The 17,275-nt window shown below is 47.0% G+C and overlaps 1 long non-coding RNA gene across 2 annotated transcripts in view; it reads left to right on the plus strand.

Moving 5' to 3' along the window:
• Nucleotides 1–17,275, plus strand: part of LOC138989885 (uncharacterized) — a 148,815-nt gene that overhangs the window by 104,220 nt on the left and 27,320 nt on the right. For both annotated transcript variants that reach the window (XR_011466037.1, XR_011466036.1), the window contains one exon: nucleotides 12,975–13,071. This is a non-coding gene — a long non-coding RNA (uncharacterized lncRNA). The remainder of the gene's footprint in view (nucleotides 1–12,974; nucleotides 13,072–17,275) is intronic.

The following is a 17,275-nucleotide window of genomic DNA, read 5'->3' on the forward strand; positions in this document are numbered from 1 at the left end:
ACACCAGCTGGATCACGACCGAGCGACTGAACTGAACTGAACCAGCTGGGACGACCCTTTGCCTGGATAGCATGAGCCAAACAGAAACTCAGTAGCCAAAAGCTGTCCTTAGGCAAGTGTTCTGTTTGGCCTCCTACACAAAAGGGAACATAACTGAAAATAATAGTAAACAGCAAGGCTCATCACTGTTTCAAAGAGACATCAGTGCCAGCAGCTCCAGTGAGACCCTGGTGGGTCAGTCACTTTATCTGCAATCAGAAAATGAAATTCACCTGCCTCTGTGGGTAGAGTGCTCATAAACTCTTAGAAAACTGGAAATGACTTTATAACTGCCACTTCCTGCTGTTGTCCGTAAGAACTTTGTGATCACAGCCCTCGGGATCCCAGTATGCCACCGACCCACGTGAGAGTGTACTCTCAGTGCAATGAAATTAAGCGGGTACTTAATGGCAACCTCAGCTCAGATCCCTCGACAGAAAATAAACGCACAACCCAACTCCTCAGGGGCACTACGGATGGCTGGTCCCCGCCAGACAGGGGGTGGGGCCTGGAATGAAATGGCCTGGGGTCCGGGTTGGAAGTCCTCGGCTCCCTTCCTTCCGGGCAGGGCAGATGCCAGGCAGTTCAGGGAGGAGCCTGGGCATCTGCCACTTTCCCCGCCCCCCACCTCTTCCTAAGGGAGAAAGTTCTTTTCCTTCCTGGCCCTTTGGGCAGAGCAGAAATTGAAAAGAGCTACTTGTTCCTGACAAGTTATATATAGCTCAGCAACTGACTGCTGGGTCTCCAGCTTCAGGTCTGGGAACGGCCTTCCGCAGCCACATCCGGACAATTGTCCCAGTTAGCAGAAAAGCCGGGGGCAATCTTCTAGTGGCCCTTTATGCTTGTGGCATAAACTGAAATAGCCCCCTTCTCGGAGAAGAGGACGTCACTGCAGCCACAATTTTCCAGAAAGGGAAGTGGTGTCAAGTTGCCTGAATAATGTGGGGTCCGGCGCCACCTAGTGTCAACTGTAGGGCTTGGCGCGCATCCCCCTCCCTTGATAGGGTGTTTTGGAAACTGACTCCAACCGCCAGAGGGACTGACAAGGAAACAGTATCAGACTTCAGGGCTGTCCTCAAGCCCACGACTAGGGACTATGATTTTGGTGGGAGAAACTGAGACGTTATGATCCTAATGCGTCATAGATGGGGGTGTTGGGTGAAGGGACGGGGGTGTCTTTCTCTTGGAAGGAAGCTGAGGTGATTCACAAGTAAATTTAGAGTCATGTTCCCAGAAGATTGGCTTGGCTTTGTCAGCTTGAATATTTTTGCTCACACTAAGGGAAAAAAACCAATAATACCAGTGCTTTTTATGACTTTTGTGCTTTTCAAACTAGTTTCTCAGTGTTCCCCCAGAGCCAGCATATGGCCTGTTTGCAAAACTCCTTGCAAGCTGTCTCATCACTGAACCCACTCCTGCCCTCTTGCTAATGTCTTTGTGGGACAAGCAGTCTCCTTTTATTATCCTCCCACTTCCTGGCTGCCTCAAACCCTCTACTAATCAAAGCCACCTTTTGCTCTTTGCTTTACATCATTCGTTTAAACCTCAGGACAGCCCAGAGAGTGGATGTTAATATTCTCATTCAATATATGAGAAAACTGATCCTTGGAGAAGTTAAGTGACTTACCCAGATCTGTCAGCTAACAAGTGGAAGTGGGATTTGAATCCAGTTATTTAGCTTAAAAACATTTCACCAAAGTATACTATCTCACACAATTGAAGCGACTTAACACACACACACACACACACATTCTATCTGCACCATGAGGGGGTAGCCAGCTAGAGCAGAGGAAGCTACAGAATACAGGAGGTTCCGGAGGACATAAATGACCCTCCAGCTCAGAGGACACTTCCTACTTTGGACCAGCCCCTGTGACCCCAAGGCTTGGCTGGACTCTTGGTAAACACCCTCCTTCTTGCCAGCATCAGTCTCCCCACACTCCCCCCAGAACACACACAACCCCAACACAAACACTTCAGCAGACATTCCTCCACACTTGGAACCAGCCCAGAAGAATAGGGAGAGCAAAGAGCAGGGACCTGGCAAACGTTCAGAATGCCAGGAGAATCGTGGATTTGTCTGATTCCCCGGGGCTTGGCTTCCTGCAGTGGAAAACTGGGAAAATTCGCTGCTGGCTGCTCCCTTCCGCTCCCCCCTCCACCCTCTTCTCTGCTCCCCACCAAAGAGACATACCTCCAGAGGAAGGTTAAGTAAGGCTACTCTCTGGAGTCCTCTGAAACAAAACTGTTGCTGAAATACACAGATTTAGAAATGAAGTTGAAATGGATAACACACTGCTGCTGCTGCTAAGTCGCTTCAGTCATGTCCGACTCTGTGCGACCCCATAGACGGCAGCCCACCAGGCTCCCCCGTCCCTGGAATTCTCCAGGCAAGAACAGTGGAGTGGGTTGCCATTTCCTTCTCCAGTGCGTGAAAGTGAAGATGCCGATCCCCACAAACGGGGTGAATGTGCAGACTGCCCTGCAGCCCGTGAGAAGTGGTTTGGGGCATTGGAAGGAGCACAGGATTCAGAGACATGGACTGAAATCCTCAGTCTGGCACCCCCTACGCTGAGTGACTTTGGGCAAGTCACTTAACCTTTCTGAGCCTCAGTTTTCTCATTTGCAGGATGAGGGCAGTTTTTTTTTTTAACCTATAAGATAATAAACAAGTGCTTTATAAAGCCCTGCAGAATAGGAGGTGTCATATGAAGGAAAGAACTGCAGGTATTAGGATTTAGATAAGAGATTTTTATTCACTTTACCCTTTCCTTACTCCTCTCACCCCGCCGCAAAAAAGAGACCTTCTCTTACAAAATGGATCTTAACACACACACACACACACACACACACACACACAGTCTCAAAGTCCCTGTGGGTTCATCACTTTTTTAGAGCTAAATGATCTTGGAAAACAGCTTTTCCAATAAAGACCCAGTGGCCAGGGACCACTGGACGCACTTTCTTCAGAGGAAGCAGAAAAAACAGAAGCAGGAAGGTCTACAGCAGCATATCCATTATTCGCAAGAGGAAGGTCCAGAAAGGCCATTTTCTCTGTTGCCAGCTAATAAAGGCGGATGTCTGTGGCCGGCACGGGAGCAGACGCGTCCATAGCAGCCCAGCAGAGCTAATGCATATGAGGGAAATTAAAAAACCCCGTTAAGAGAGCTGGAGGAGGAGTATGGCGTCCTCTCTCCTGGTGGTGAAGCCAGCTTGAAAAACTCTTGATTTCTTCACACGCTCCATTTCTAATTTAAGGCGTCTCCACCCTGTTTGGAAAACTCTGTGCCTCTCCACAGAGGGAGGAAAGAGCTTCAGAAGAGAGACTCAGGAAGAACAAAGACCTCATTAGGACCCATCACTTATTCTGACGGCGCATTCCCAAGAATCTCTATTGATGATCCCTGGTACAAATGAAGTGGTGATTAAGGATCTAATGCAAATAATCTGCAGTTTAGTAACTCCCTTTGTAATTGACATTTACTAAATTAAGCCTAAGATTTTTTAAAAACTGAGTATCTTTTTTTTTGAATTCATCCAATTATAATGCCCCACCCCCTTCTCCCTGCCACCCACCCCTCTGTAACATAATTAGTTAAACATAAGCTCCACCATGCCGGTGACGGTGAGCTGCTTATTGCTGTGTTCAAGCTGGCCCTTGCTCTCTGAAATGCTGGTCTCTAATAAACAATCCCCAGGAAGCAAATGAGGAGGGGGTCATGCATCAGCCAAATGAGGAGGGGGTCATGCATCAGTCAGGCTGCTGTTGCGTTATCACACGCAGGACACAGAAACAGGGCTGGCAGCACTGGTGATGCTGAACACGGAGATTTCTCAGTTTTTCTCTTCTGGTCCTTTCCTCTGATTTGGAGCCAGCTGAGGACTGCTCTGGAGAAGGCAATGGCAGCCCATTCCAGTACTCTTGCCTGGAAAATCCATGGATGGAGGAGCCTGGAAGGCTGCAGTCCCTGGGGTGGCGAAGAGTCAGACACGACTGAGTGACTTCACTTTCACTTTTCACTTTCATGCATTGGAGAAGGAAATGGCAGCCCACTCCAGTGTTCTTGCCTGGAGAATCCCGGAGCCTGGCGGGCTGCCGTCTATGGGGTCGCACAGAGTTGGACACGACTGAAGCGACTTAGCAGCAGCAGCGGCAGCAGAGGACCACTCAGAGGAAGGAGTGGACAATAATTGCTTTGTTGGGGGTAGCAGAGGGGTGTAGACTTGGGAGACAAAGGGTTTAGGGGAGATCAGAAACCTGTCTCTTTTCTTACAGGCCAGACAGAAACTCAAACTGGAACAGCCCTGGGACACCTCTGAGTCCAGTCCTCTGCCACTTGGTGCAATCACCACTCACCTTAGTAGGTTTCTCCCCAGGGGAGGGCCAGGTCCACCAACCTCAGAGTGCCAGATGGGAACATAGAGGAGACTTGTGGCCGCAGACAGGGACCCCCAAGGTGCTCCAGCCTCCCCCTCCTCACCCCCAGTTTGGCCAGACAGTAAAGGCTTCCCTAGTGGCTCAGGTGGTAAAGAATCTGCCTGCCGTGCAGGAGACCCAGGTTCGAACCCTTGGTTAGGGAGATCCCCTGGAGAAGGGAATGGCCACCCACTCCAGTATTCTTGCCTGGAGAATCCCATGAACAGAGGAGCCTGGCAGGCTACAATCCATAGGGTTGCAAAAAGTTGGACACCACTGAAGTGATTTAGCGTGCATGCCTGCACAGACAGTAAAAAGGCTTGAAAGTTGTCCTGAGGGCACGTGACCTTCCAGACGAGCACCTTGGTTGTTTCACTGGACTCAGATGAAAAGACCTGTTTGCCTTTGAAATCAAGCTCCAGTTTCCTTGAGCAGCCGGCAGGACTGATGTCTGAGAACAGGACCAAGCCTCCCACACTTGACTCCTTCCTTCTCCTCCCCTTCTCTCCCCTCCCACCCTCCAAAACTGTTAGGTAAACATAGAAACACTTGGAACTAATCGGGCCTCACCTTCCAAGGCTGCAGGTCCATCTGAGAACTCTGTAAAAGGCAGCTCTCTGACAGGCAGCATGGACAGGAGAAAAATGCTTCCTTCCCACCCCCTTGTTTAAATTTTTAAAAAAACTGTGATATGATTGATACATAACAGTGTATTCATTTTAGGTGTGCACCATAGCGACTCGATATCTGTACACCCTGTAAAAGGTCACCACAAGAAGCCTAGGTACTTTCCTTCATCTCACATGGTTACAGATTTTTTTTTTTTTTCTTGTTATGAGAACTTTTAAGATCTATTCTCTTGGCAACTTTCAGGTATCTAACACAGCATTACTAACTATGGTCACTGCATGGTACATGACATTTCCAGGACTCATTTATTTTACATCTGGAAGTTTGTAAACTTTGACCCTCCCATCACCCCTTTGCATTCATTGTGTGTGAGTGTGTGTGTGTGTGTGTGTGTGTGTGTACCCCTGTTTCCCCTTCATCAGTTCCCATCCCTAGTGTTTGAGATTTTAGTAAACATTTAGCTGAATAACTTCTGTTGGCACAGACAAGCAGCAGAGTTATTTCTGGAGAGCATAATAGGTGTTTTTTCCCATTTGTAAATCAGATTTTTTTTTTTTTAAAAAGACAGACAATGGCAATCTTGTCTCCAGATAAGTTTGTACTTAAAACGCTGGCCTGAACTCACATTGGTGTATTTTCTCCCATGTCCAGTGTGGGGCCTGGCACATGGCAGGTATACAATATACATTAGCTGAGTGAAGGAGAGAAAACATGACTCATGTTCAGAAACTTTTCGTAGCTTCTCAGTGGTACAGGGAAAATGCCCTATGTCTGTGCTATGTGCATGTCTGAATCTTTGTGACCCCATGGACTGTAGCCCACCAGGCTCCTCTGTCCATAGGGATTCTCCAGGCAAGAATGTTAGAGTGGGTTGCCATGCCCTCCTCCAGGGGATCCTCCCAACTTAGGAATTGGACCAGGGTCTCCCACATTGCAGGCAGATTCTTTATCAGCTAAACTACCAGGGAAACCCTAAGTGTCGAATCTGGCCTTCAGGATCCTGCAATCAGATGCCAGCCCACCTTGCCTGCCTGGCCCCCCTAGACATTCTCTGAACGTGGACTGCATGAGGCCAGACATCAGAACTGTCTGGAAGGCCTGTTAAACACAAGCAGCAGGGTTGCACCCCTAAAGTTTCTGAATTAGCAGGTCTAAGGTAGGGTGGAGGATTTGCCTTTACTCACAAGCTCCTGGATGCTGCTGTCAAGAAAAACACTCTGTCCACACCTCTGCATTGCCACCAAAGGCAGCTGTCCCACCAGTCACTCAAGGTCAAATGCTACCTGATCAACAGATTTGAATGTGTGAGCAGAAATCTCTCCACCACCCTCCTACATGTCCTAACTACTACAAACCCCCATGCCCACCAGGACAGTTCTCATTTTATCTGTTCAGCTATATCTTCCTGACCCCTTGCAGGTCTAAAGCTCCTGCTTCCCTTAACCCACAGCTGCCTGATCTTCGGCTTCACTCTTCACACTCAGAATCCTAGTCACCATTCCCCCTCCCTCCCCACCAGAGGCCAGCAGACACCCCACTCCCCGGCCTTTCCAACCTCTCAAGAGAGAGCTCCTCCCCGTGGATGTGGAATCATATCTCCATGATATACTGAATTCCCCCAGTACAGCAATTTCCTCGCCTCCCTCTCTCTGGTGGAGCTCCTTGAAGGCAGGAGGCAGGTCTCAAGCCTTGTCAACTCCCCCTAAGGGCCTCGTCCCTTATGGCCTTATAACCCGAGTGAACTTGCCTACTCAGATTCCTTCCACTCACTGAGACCTTCCAGAGGACTCAGTGAAGCACCTGATACCGCACTCATCCCGGGACTCCAAAGGTGAGTGAAACACAGGAAGTGCCCTGGGATTAGTGCCTGTTTTCCAGTTTAAATTTCACTGCTCATTACGCCCACCTTGCTTTCCTTCCAGCCCCTGGACTGACCACTGGGTGTCCTTCCTTGTCTAAACAAGTGAGGGGTCCCCGTCACTAAGACCCGGTTCCCTTTCTCAGCCTACTTTTTGTCTCTGAGACTCGGAAGGGAAGGGGACATTTGGGGATGAACCACGTGATGTAACGCATTCAGGACAGGTGAGAGGAAGATGAAAGGAGATGTTCTGCAGCCGGTTGAAGCATCAGTGACTAAGACCTGGGGAATGGACCAAGAACATTCTCACCTCTCAGCTGTGGGCTCCTGACAGGGCACGGCCTCATCCCATCCTCCTGTCGTACGGGCTTCCAGCTTCACGTTCTCACGCCCTCATGATCCCAACAGTACGTTACAGAAACCCAACTCAAGTCACTTAAGCAAAAGAGGAACTTTTGGCTCACCTTTGTGACTCAGCTCAGAGCAGCTGACAGAACTGCATGAGGAGCTATTAAATAGGAATCTGGGTTTACGGACCAAAGTTGGCCACAAGTATGTCAGGACTGTCTCTCTGTCCACCCGGTTTTCATTTCTGCACATTTTTGCATGTTGACCTAACTCTTGTCTGCCGTAAATAAGGGACAGGGTACCATGATCAGCCCAGTCTGGGTTGCATACCTACCAAGGCCATGTGAAACGGGAGGACTGTTCCCCAAGGCAGAGATGGGTGCTAGGCAGACCAACACCAGAAATCCACTACAAATAGTTATAGCTTATAACATGCCAGGCACTGTGCTGTTTTACATACATGATCTCATTTGATTACTAAGCTAATTCTACAAGGCAGGTCCTATGTAAAGCATTTGCCTTTCATATAAATGAAAAGGCACAACACAAATTGTAGCTATGTCCTTTCTGCCAGCTCCAGTGCTGGGTTTGGGACACTCAGAAAATATGATCTGGAAATGAGAACACAGTTTCTTTGGAAGTAAACACTTCCCTAGTAAGAGGACATGTAAACCAATGTTTTTAACTCTAGTTATCTCTGTATCAGTAGCTAAGAGGCCAAGACCATAAATATTGTTTAGTGTCTTGTAAATGTTGTTTTATGTTTTCAGTAGTTAATTTTGGATAATTTAAATCTCTCTATTAAACTACCATCTCTGTGAATCTACACTGAAGGGAGGTTAAGTCTCATCATGGAAATCAAAGGGACTCCCTTCATTGTTCCATCCAGCCAAGAATGCACATCCCTGGGGATAGCATTGTAAAGGATGGTCAGATTACATCAGGATGAGGCATGGGGTTCTCTCTGCAGGCAGAGGGTATCTGCCATCAGGAGAACTTTTCATGGATCCTTGGACTCTACTCCTCTCTGTTTTGAATCCATGACCATTTCTTACCTGTATTTCCTCCAAGCAGAAATGGGCTTTGAGACTTGTTCACAACTTTACCACTAAGAAGAAATGGACTATAACAGACCCCAAGTAGCACTGACCTATGTACAGTACCATGTGTAGAATAGACTGCTGGTGAGAAATTGCTATATAACAACTTGGCACTGTGTGATGACCTAGAGGGATGGGATGGGAGGAGGCTCAAGAGGGAGGTGAAAGTGAAGTTGCTCAGTCGTGTCTGACTCTTTGCCATCCCATGGACGGTAGCCTACCAGGCTCCTCCGTCCATGGGATTTTCCAGGCAAGAATACTGGAGTGGGCTGCCATTTCCTTTTCCAGGGGATCTTCCCAACCCAGGGATCGAACCTGGGTCTTCTGCATTGCAGACAGACACTTTACCATCTGAGCCACTATAGTGATCCCTACAATAGGCTGGTACAATAGGTGCCCAATAAATGATTGTTGACTAGATGAATTCCATTCTCAAGTGATGCCTCAGGTAACGACTGAAATTAGTTGGTGACAATAAGCCAGGGTCAGTGTGCTGGCCACTGTAGTTATAAGCAGAGGGGACCATCTTTCTTAGTTTCAAGGACCCAAGTTTGTCAAAGGCACACACCCATGTTCAGTCCCGAGGGTCCTACTACTTTGGTTTCCATTAATGCAAATGCCAACTCTTTGGGTAAGTATTTTCATAAATTCTCTAATATTCTGCTATGTATTTGTTTAGTATAAACATACTGTTCACATACTTCAAATCTAGGGCAAAGAACATTCAACTGAAGCCAAATGACCAGAATTCATCAGTTCTATTTCCACTGGCAAGAGCCAATATTTACTGAGCACATACTATGTGCCTGATGCTTTTATGCATCATCTCATTTAACTTCAAGAAAATACTATGTAAATGGTGCTATAAACACCTCCATTTTACCTATGAGTAATGTGAGGATCAAGGCTATGGTTTTTCCTGTGGTCATGTATGGATGTGAGAGTTGGACTGTGAAGAAAGCTGAGCGCCAAAGAATTGATGCTTTTGAACTGTGGTGTTGGAGAAGACTCTTGAGAGTCCCTTGGACTGCAAGGAGATCCAACCAGGCCCTTCTGAAGGAGATCAGCCCTGGGATTTCTTTGGAAGGAATGATGCTAAAGCTGAAACTCCAGTACTTTGGCCACCTCATGCGAAGAGTTGACTCATTGGAAAAGACTCTGATGCTGGGAGGAATTGGGGGCAGGAGGAGAAGGGGACGACAGAGGATGTGGCTGGATGGCATCACCGACTTGATGGATGTGAGTTTGAGTGAACTCCAGGAGTTGGTGTTGGACAGGGAGGCCTGGTGTGCTGCAATTCATGGGGTTGTAAAGAGTCGGACATAACTGAACTGAACTGAACTGAACTGAATGTGAGGATTGAAAACCCATGGACAGAGGAGCCTGACGGGCTATAAGGTCGCAACCATAAGGTTGCAAAGAGTTGGACACAGCTGAGTGACTACACACAAACACACAATGTGGAGATTCCAGGGGATGAGTACCTAGTTCAGTGCCACATAGTCACATGATAACTATTGTGAACAAAGCTGTGATCCATCCATCTGACTTCCATGCTGGTATTCTCTTTGTTCTCATGCCTCACCTTTGTCTTCCTTCTAATAGGTATAAAAATCATCTCATGGGATAAATATTATGTTGTGCCATTGTGTAAACTGTGTCAGTGCTTCATTCATCAACAAACTTTACCAAACACCTGATCTATGCCATTCACCCAATGATGAATGAGTATGTCCTTGCCCTCAGGAGGCTCACAATCTTACGAGTATTTCCACTGCTTAATGAGACTCCAGGTTGTATCTATACTCACTTGAAGAGTCACCATTGCCTTATGATACCCCTGTTCTTCTGGAAGAAAGGCAAAGGTAAAATTTAAGACTAATGGTCAGACGCCTCCTACAAATAATGGTATAAGAGAGTGGTTAAATAGCTCCTTGCTTTCCTGGCCACATGACCCTCAGTAAATTACCTGACCTCTTTACAGCTCAGTTTCCTTATCTTTAATGAGGGTGATGGGGGGTAACTTTTAATAGTAAGTGTAAAGAGTTAAGTTCAATGCCTGGCACGTAGCAAACAGGCAGCGGGAACAGCAATGCTGGCCGCAGTGGGGACGAGTGTATGAGCACGTGAAAGGGGACACTGTGGCCATTGCCTAGAGGGAGGACAGACCCTTAGGAAAGGGGGGAGACCACCCCTTCCTCAGAGAATAGAGAGGGTGCCTTTGGAACCAAGCAACAATGCCTTTTGACAGCTTTCACTTACAAAAGGTAACCAGAGGAAAAAGGGCCAAAGCACCAAGCAATAAAATCTGAATGCATTATCCACACTTAAAACTATAGTTTGTTTGCAGGTAAAGAATATCAGGTATTTGTGTTAAACTTTCAAATTCAGCATCTCATTAGATCCTCAAAACACCCTCCATGCCCCCGCCCAGGCACACAGGAAGAAAATAATTATGATGCCCAATTTACAGATGGTGAAGTCGAGGTTCATGACGTGCAGCCATTTGTTTGAGGCCACACTGTTAGGAGTAGTAGAACTGAACTAACACCCAGGGCTCAGTCCAAGGTTCAACACCATCTTCCCAAGCAAATCTTTGTGGAGAAAATGGAAAAAAATGTGGACACACATCTGAGTTTCCTGTAGAAGCTTTAAAACTGGATTCCTGGGCCCTCCTGAGACCGTCTGAATAAGAATCGAAATGTACAGGAGTAGACGTCCCTGGTGGCTCAGTTGGTAAAGAGACCGCCTGCAAGGCAGGAGACCCAGGTTCAGTTCCTGTGTTGGGAAGATCCCCTGGAGAATGGAAGTGGCTACCCACACCAGTATCCTTGCCTAGAGAACGCCATGGACAAGGGAACCTGGCAGGCTAGAGTCCATGGAGTCACAAAGAGTCGGACACAATTGAGCAACTAACACTTTCAAGGAAGCTTCCTCAGGGAAACTGATGCAGTTGGGCTGGCAGGGTGGACTAGGGTCTGGAAGCCAGTCACAGAAGCAGTAATGCTGTGTTTGTGGCCGTAAGAGGCTTTGGAGGCACATGCCAGCCCCAGGTATGTTCAGCTGCTTTGGCCAGGACAATCACAGTAGACCACAAGCTGGGGTTATACCCATCAATAATGCAGCCACTACTCTTGCCCTGCCCTATCCACCCTCCAGCTGTGATCAGCATCAGCATGCCTCCCCACCCGCCCACCAGGCACCCCACTGATCCACATGCTCAAATCCAGCTTAAACCCTCCTGACTGCTTAAACCCTAGACTGACTGACAAACATTGCCTGATTCCACTGCATTACGCACCTTTCTGTGTTCCCTGCAAACCTTCCTAGAACTGCAGAGATCCCCTCCTACCACAGGGCTTTTGCACATGCTGTCCCTGCCATCTGCAACTCCCAGGGCTCCCACTTCACTGCCCCATCCCTTCTGATCTCAGCATCATCTCATCAGGGAAGTTGTCCTCAATCCCATCTAGGGCAGAGTCCTCTGTTACCTGTTTTCTTAGGACCAGTTTCCTTTCCTCAGGAGTTCTCATCACTGATTATAATTGTGCATGAGGAGTGTGGCCAATTTTCTTTAGGTCTATCTCCCTTCAGACCAGCCATGGAGAAAGGCGATCTGTCTCTTTTGTCTGCCCTGCTCATCAACGTCTTAGAGCTTGGCACTCAGTGAGCATGTATGGAATTGTGGAATTGTGTTGCATGATACACAGAACAGAACAGGCCAGGAGCCTGATGCCTCCACCTCTCCATCCCCAGGAGGCGGGACATCTGAAAGAGGCCCATGTGACCGTGACGATGGAGCCGTCTTGTCGTTAGTGCCCTGTCCAAGTGCAAGGTCATGAGGTTTTATTGCCAAGTAACATGCATAGCAGACACTCCTGGCTTTGTGTTGCTCCTAACCCTGACCCTGACCCTGAGGGACTCCTGCAGTCTACTTCATCTCTGTTTGGTTTGAATTTTTATGAGGTGAATTATTTTTATAATCATAAAAGGCCATAAAGAGAATTTTTAAGTCTGCCAGAACAGAAGACTCTAGGGCTACGTTAGTTTTGTCTCTAAAAAATTCATAATTTGGGAGGCACCGTGATGCATTTAATGTATGTCTTTAATCGAAAGTATTTAGAGAAGCCCTAGAAATTTAATTGATGGTTTTTCTGGGCATGCTGAAGTAAGAAAAAGAGATTATGTTATGGTTCAAATGTCCTCAGTGAACCCCACACAACAACTTGTTAATTTTAAGGGATGGAGCAGAGAATGTGAGAGGTGGACTAGTAAATTATGAGCAAACTCTCAGAGAAGGGCAGTTGCTGTCTGTCTGACTGATGGCACCTCTTGAGATGAGCACATGGAGCAAAAACAGGAACCTGGATCTCTGTGCCAGGTGGTACCAGCCCTTCGACCCACAAGCCCCTCCTTCCAGGGACCCCTCCACTTCATCCTTCCCTGGCCTTTGCCTTACCTCAAACCATGCTCCACAAAAAGGGAGGCCAGGGATTGAGTGAGATTATTTGATTCTGCAAATCCCTAGTTACTTTTTGAAGCCTGAAGATTTAGTAGATGTTTCTGTTTGGCTCTGTTAAAGGATGAAATGACTGCATTTGAATTTCACTCACCGGAAATGATTCCCCCTCTCTCCCTGCAGTGACCCTGCATTCTGGCTCACTCCTGGCTTCTTACTGGTAAGAATTTCTGTGATTACTCGATTAGTATAAAGAAATATCAGAAAACTGTTAAAGAATCCATGCTTTGGGTTGGGTCTAGAGGTCACGGCAAAGGCTCCTTTGATAGCAGAGCAGTTAACAATGGCAAAATGGTCAGGAGATCCAGCCCAGCCTGGGTAGGTCATTTTCATCTCTTTTAGTGTCAATGACTCTTACCAAGTGACTTTTCTCCCTTTTTCTCTTATAGGCCAGATCCACAGGGACTCCACCTGCCAATCTGTCATTGAGTTTTGAGCATTGGAGTGGGAATGGGGGATGGAAGGAAGTTTTAAGAATCAGAGTGAACAATACTTTCTAGATTTAGTGATCAAGTGGGCTAGGAGACTAGCCGGCAGATAAAGAGAAATATGGTGGACAGATGTACCGTCCTGGTCCTTCTCTGCAAAGCCACTGTACAGAAATCTGTAAGCATTTATGTAACCAGCCCTTAATCTGAATTGTATATGTCTGACACTTGATTGAAGGCTTCCCAGGTGGCTCAGTGGTAAAGAATCCACCTGCCAATGCAGGAGATGAAGGAGACGTGGGTTTGATCACTGAGTGGGGAAGATCCCTTGGAGGAGGAAGTGTCACCCCACTCTTGTATTGTAATATTCTTGCCTGGAAAATCCCATGGACAGAGAAGTCTGGAGGACTATAGTCCATGTGGTCGCAAAGAGTCAGATAGGACTTAGCGACTGAGCACACACATCACTTGCTCATGATTCTATTGGATGGGTGGATGGATGGATGACTACTTTACTCTCAGTATTCATCCACTGCAGCAGACACTGTTGGTGCCTTGCGCATATGAACTCTGTACGCCAAAGGCTGCTTGTTTCCCATACCTGCCTCTCTGTCTTTGAGAGCTTTTATCTGGCCAGGGGAGCATATTAGGCCTGGAAGCCAGAAGAGGAGAGTTAATATCCTAGAAGTAGCCCTCAGTCTATGGTGGATGGGTACTTGGTGGATAACCAGCCCAGCTTCCTTGCATCTCAGTCAGGGTGACCGAGGCATGTCTGCATGGTTGCATGGCAACCCAGTTGCCCTCAGTGGTAACTGCTTGATAACAGATCCTCTATACCCTTTCCTTTCTTCCCTTCTCCCTTCTCCATTGTCTTTCCAATGGTTCCTAGCATCACCTTCCAAATGAACTACTTGCCCTCTTAATATAATCCTTGTTTTAGAGCATGCTTCTGTGGGAACCAGAATTAAAACCTTCAACTTACTGATTGCTCTGATATATGACTGACCAGTCTCCAGGGGTCACCCTTAACCTTCTGTCTGCTTCCTAAAAACAAAAATAATCTTGTTGGAAGAAAAGTGACATTTAACCTCATTGAAATAATATTAAACTGTAAGGAAGTGCAAACTCACCAGATTTTATTGCCAAGTGACGTACACAGCCAACCTTCCCCACCTTCGAGCACAGCCACTCCCTCCCTGGCCAGTGGGACTCCCACAGCCTACTTGATCTCTGTTTGGTTTGAATTTTTATGCTGTGCATTATTTAACCCACACCTAATTGGAATAGTATTAAACTCATTCTTGACTAATTCTCTCTGGAAACTCTCATTAAGTATTTAACAGAACTTCAGTTTTGTTACCAAAGCTGATCAGAATCTGTTATTTAAGGACTGAAAGGAGGACAAATGTACCCACAGCCCATTTTCCTGGTCAACCTTCTTGGGCAACACGATTTTTCTCTCTCTAAGGCAGTCATGTTTGTTAAAGGAACAGTCCTTTTAGCTTTTCTCTGATTATTACGTTTCTAAGTTCTCTACAGCTCCTCAGAAAACCTACGATAGTTTCAACAACACTGACAGTGATGATTCTCTACCCTAGGTGGACACTGGAATCACCCAGGGAGTGTTTATTTCCAGGAATCTTGGAATCCACTCCAGACTAGTCAAAGAGCAGTGTCTGGGCAGCGGTGATTTTAATGTTCTCCAGGGGGGCCTAATGTACAGCCAGGGCTGAGAACCACTGACTGAATGGGCAGAGCTTCCAAAGCTATGAACACCAGCTGCCCCAAGAAATGCAGCCCTGGGCAAAGCAGGAAGAGCTCAAAGTGTCGTAGATGGCAGCCCCAGCGGACAGCACAGGTTGTAATGATCCAGTCTCTGCCTGTGTGGCCCCTCCTCGCTTCACTCCACCCTCCACTCACACTTCAATCCCTGCACTTGAGCCAAGAGGCCTCAGGAAGCCTCTCATCAAGCTGCCCACACACTAATGAGAAAACATCCGCCATCCACCAAGGCAATAACCTTTTGTTCCCATCACAGAGCAAAGAAGAACCTCCCCAAGGAGACTTCAAATCAGGAATTTTATTTTCTCATTTGAAAGTTGTGCAGTTGAGCCTCATGCATTTTCATTTCTCATGCATTTTCATTTCCCTATCTTCCAATCTGGGTAATTTGTGCTCCTGGCTGAACCTTCGGGTATTTTCTCAGCCTGGTGGATGTGGCTGACTTTATCCCTGGGGTGTCGTTCTAGAGAAGGAGTTCCTCATATTCCCAGAAACAAAGAAATCCAAAAAAGGAAAAAAAAAAAAAGAGGGAAAATGGAGCCTACAAGCTGTGACATCAGTCTACAACTGGCCTCTATGAAGCCTGGCCCTTAATAACCTTGGGATCCCGGAGGACTTCTTCAAGCCTGATAACGCTCTCTCATAAAACTTTTCGAAGTCATGGCGATCACTGGGGACTCCAAGTCAAATGGTAACACAATTTAATTAAGTGGGTGCATGAACTTTCTAAGATGTTTGTAGATTTTGGTGTGTACATGCATTTTTCTGAGGAGACAGTCTCAAACTCTCAAACAGGCAAGTGACCCCACGAAATTTAAGAATTAGTAATTTCATGATTCCTCCTTCTTTCCAAAGAACCCAAACGCAGATGTTCACTTGAGGGACCAGTGTTGAAACTTTTCCACACCCTTGGCTTCCTCCCTCACTCCTTTAGCCTCCAGCAGCTCTGACGGTATGTCTCAGCATGTGAATTCCTGATCTAAAGAAAGGAAATCTAAGGTCGCAGACCTCCCAGAAGCAAAAGGTCAAGGGGACAAAGTCACCCAGCTCTAAGGTTCCAGACCCAGCCCAGAATGTTCCCAGCAAGTATTGTCTGAGACAGATGTGCCTGCTGAGGCCTGGGTTAGTTAGAGAGAATAACCTCCCTCTCTTCTGCAAGTATATGTGATTATTTTTTCCCATGAATTCTTAAAAAACCTTGAGAATGTGGTCATCTGTCACTGTCAGGCTTTCCCTGCATCGAAGGGGACATTAAAGAGCAGAGCAAGAGAGAGCTGGAGCCCCTACCCTGGTAGACACTTTGCTGCCTCACCTTGGCCAAGTCTCAAATCCTCTTTTGTGATATTGTTCAGTCGCTAAGTCTTGTCCAACTCTTTGCCACCCCATGGACTGCAGCATGCCAGGCTTCCTTGTCCTTCACCACTTCCTGGAGTTTGCTCAAACTCATGTCCATTGAGTCGATGATGCCATCTCATCCTCTGTTGCCCACTTCTCCTCCTGCCCTCAATCTTTGCCAGCATCAGGGTCTTTTCCAAAGAGTCAGCTCTTCGCATCAGGTGGCCAAAGTGTTGGCACTTCAGTGTCAGTTCTTCTAATGAATATTTAGGACTAATTTCTTTTGTGATTGACTAGTTTAATCTTCTTACTGTCTAAGGGATTCTCAACAGTCTTTTCCAGCACTACAGTTTTAAAGCATCAGTTCTTCAGTACTCACTCTTCTTTATGGTCCAACTCTCACATCCGTACATGGCTGATGGAAAAACCATAGCTTTAACTATATGGACCTTTGTCAGCAAAGTGATATCTCTGCTTTTTAATACACTGTCTAGGCTTGTCATAGCTTTTCTTCCAAGGTGCAAACATCTTTTAATTTCATGACTGCAGTCACCATCTGCAGTGATTTTGGAGCCCAAGAAAAAATCACCTTGTGTGATAGGGATGGGGTTCTGTGATGGGGGAGTGATTAATGATGCCTGTCCCTCAGGGAGGCATTGTAGGACTCTGGAAATAAGTTCTGTACAGGGAAGGAGCACCATGAGTATGGATGAGGGCTTGGTGGGTGGGGGACACAGGGAACTGACATCTAGTGACTGCCTACTATGTGCCAGGCCTGTGTTAGATCCTCGACCCATGATATTGTCTGGTGAACAGCTG

Source organism: Bos mutus, chromosome 11, assembly GCF_027580195.1.
Source record: "Bos mutus isolate GX-2022 chromosome 11, NWIPB_WYAK_1.1, whole genome shotgun sequence".
NCBI classification, from domain to species: Eukaryota; Metazoa; Chordata; class Mammalia; order Artiodactyla; family Bovidae; genus Bos; species Bos mutus.